Below are 3,641 nucleotides of genomic sequence, written 5' to 3'. Positions count from 1 at the left end.
GCCCATTAATGGCGCTCGGCTATCGGCAAACAAGCAAATAAGTTGAATTAAAAAAAAAAAGTTTTAATATTATTATCTTAGTATATATAATTCATGATTATCAACGCTTAAACTATTCAAGTAAGGAAAATGATGTTGAAAAATCTCGATGACAAATTCTGCTGGGCTCTGGGCGCGAACTGCCGTCTTTCTGAGTGCTAGGCCTGAACGGTAGCTAATAATTGAACCTACTACTCGTGTGCTGATTCTTTCAAATTAACTACTTATTCATTATACTCTAACCACTCGGTTTTATGAAATATAAAAAGCAATTTAATTGTTATTTTTTATTATCTAGAAAAAAAAAATAATTTCGTAATCTTATTATTATAATTAATTTATAGATGTAAAGTTCTAAAATTGCGGTTGTTGATTGCAAATATTATCTTACGAAAAGAAATTTTAATTTTCAATTGTATATAATTGGAAAATTAAAATATTTATTAATGAAAACTTAGTTTAAATAAAGAATGAATTATTATCAATTAAAAAAAACTATAACAATAAGTTATTTTAATAATTAATAAATGATTAGTAGATTTTTTCATTTAACTGGTGTTTCTTTTACGGGAAATCACATTCTGATATGAAACCATTAATGCTATATATAACATGTGCAATAAATAAATTTTATAAATATTTTATTTTTAATATTTTTTAAATATATTGTTATCTCTGATATTATTTTGATCCAAGCTGATGAGTGAAAATTTCTCCGTAATCTAATTTTATTTCCATTTTTGAATTTTACTTTATATTTTTCATAATTAAATACACATGAGCTCTTCTGAATTAATTAAACTTTAAATATTTTATTATTTAAAATCTTTATTTCTTGTATTTTTTTTATAAAAATTCGAGGTCGGTGTACTATTTTTTTTTTACATTTTTTTTTAATAATTCCTGAGGATTTTTGAAATTATTATCAAGATAAACTAATCTTCTAGCACTTAATTGATACAATCGTACGTAGTAGGGAGCAGTCGACTTGTAAGAAAAAGAAAAAACTTTGGGTAAAAAAAAGTTGAATGTCAATGCGTTGGAATTATTATATTTAAATCTTTCATCCTTTTTTTATTTGTTTATTGGTATCTAAGCATCGATGTCAACCAGATATTAGATGTTTATTTAATTTGCGATCCACATCGTGACAGTCTCACCTAATCCGTTATATATGATTAATATATAATTTGATTCTTGAAGATCGTTTTAAGAAATTTCAAATAATTTTTAATTTTCAAATTTTTTTTATGGTTTTGTGTTCGTTTTTATTAATTTGTTAATCCAATGGCTAAATTAATTAGTGCAGACGTAAAGCTTGCTTTAGATAACAAATTCAATGAAAATAGAATATTTGATGGTTTTCCTTTTATATCGAAAGGTAGATATCGAGTGTCAAATAATAAACCACTCAAGTAAGTACCTCATTTCATGTCATTTTGATCTCTTTATACAAGAAAAAATTATATATATTCCCATACATACGTACATACATGCATACATTTATACATACGTACATACAATTTTTCGGAAACTTATCAAATTTAACTCTTTTAATTATTATGAATGGCTTCAATTAATAAAAAAAAAATTATTTACTGATTTAAAATATAAATTAAGAATTAAGAATTGAACGCTCTACAAAAAAAAGTCTCTTATCATTTTTTGATAAATTCGTCTGCACGAAAGTTATTGGAGCTGGAAGTCAAATCTACAGAAAATTTCAAGATCTTTTTACTTTTCCAGCAAAACTATCAGACTTATCAAAAAATGTCATAGGACTTTTTTTGTAGACAACTTTATTCCCTACAAATTATTTTCAATAAAGTACATTCAAATTCCGCATTGTTCTCTAGTTATTTTTATTTTAATGCCAAGCTCATAAAAATAATAGTTTTCTAATCGATTTTGAGAACTTAACGTTAAAATGAAAATAACTAGAAAACAATGCGGAATTTGAATGAACTTTATTAAAAATAATTTGTAGGGAATAAAGTTGTCTACAAAAAAAGTCCTATGACATTTTTTGATAAGCCTGATAGTGTTGCTGGAAAAGTAAAAAGATCTCGAAATTTTCTGTAGATTTGCTTTCCAGCTCCAATAACTTTCGTGCAGACGAATTTATTAAAAAATGATAAGAGACTTTTTTTGTAGAGCATTCAATTCTCTACAAAAATATGTGATGGACATTACAATGTAATTTACGGTTCATTAGTTTCAAAAATCAGAAGAAAAAAATTTTTTTTTTCCTGTGTTATTCTTATGGAAAATCAAAAAGTGCAATGCGGACTATCTTAATATTAATATTAAGGGCTCATATTTTCAGAGGCCTATTTTGGCATCTAAACGAAACTTTTGAGCCTGGTTCCGAGAAAAAAAAAATTCTTGTTTTTTTTGAAACGCCCTAATACTTACATAAAACATAATCTCTTAAAATGAACCAGTGAAATCCACTGGTGAATCAGTGGATTTCACTGGTTTATTTTAAGAGAGTATAGTTACGCGGCTAAATACCCAGGTCAAAATATACACAATGAAATTTCCACGGCAAAAATACAACAAATAGCTAATTAATCATATTAATATTTACCGTCATCATTAGAATCGTAATGTGCCCTTTTATCAGATATTTTATGTACGTGTAATGGAAATAATTCCTTAAATCTTAATATTCTTTTCATGAATAATTTATCTTGGACATTTTGACTTGGATATTTTATTCTGTCACCATCTGAAGATTTTGTTACTAATAACCTATTCATTGATTTTTTTATATCTAAGGGAGATTGAATGTATTAGACGTCGTCGTCCGAAAGATAATGACAATAATTGTCGTGTAACGGCGACTATTGATCTAGATGGAAATTTTGTCCAAAGTTCACATCAGGAACACAATCACAAACCAGAAGAAAAAGTAGAAATGAAGAGAAAGTTTCGTAAAGACCTTGTCAAAATTGCCAACGATCCTGATAATCGTAATCTCAGGAAAAGTTTTGACAAGACTCTTCAATGGTAAAAATTTATTTAAGATGTTACCACCCGACTAGAATTTTTTTTATGATTTGTCTGAAGTACCATAAGGACCTTGTCAGGATAATATAAGGTTTACCTTATGAGGGAAAACTTGACGAGTTCCTTATCAGGACCTCATCAAGATATCTATGTTAAATAAAAAAGTTATTTGCCATCAGGTCAACCTGACGAGTTCCTTATTAGGACCACATCAGGATATCCTTAGTAATGAAAAAGTTATCTAATCCCTTTAAAGATTTTGTTTGCCGGCTAAAAATTTAACAAAGTACAAAACAATAATATATTTACTAAGGTGCTTCGTTTGAACCGACTATTTTTTTTTTCGCTCCCATCCCGAAATTTTGTTGGAAGTACTCCAAACAAAATTCCCTGAGAGTTTGAGCTCTTAAAATTAATGTTAAGTACACTGAAAGAAAAAAGTACTGTTTTTAAGTATCTACGTGTTTGAATCCTACCGAGTAAATATTTGTCTAATTATAGTAAACATATACTCCAACCAAGTAATATTTTCTTCATTTAAGAATTTTTGTACTTATTTTAAGAAAATATTACTTCGTTGGAGTATATTT

This window comes from Microplitis mediator, chromosome 6 (genome assembly GCF_029852145.1).
Source record: "Microplitis mediator isolate UGA2020A chromosome 6, iyMicMedi2.1, whole genome shotgun sequence".
Taxonomy (NCBI): Eukaryota; Metazoa; Arthropoda; class Insecta; order Hymenoptera; family Braconidae; genus Microplitis; species Microplitis mediator.
The sequence above is the reverse complement of the archived record's forward strand: the minus strand, read 5'-3'. Positions refer to the sequence as shown.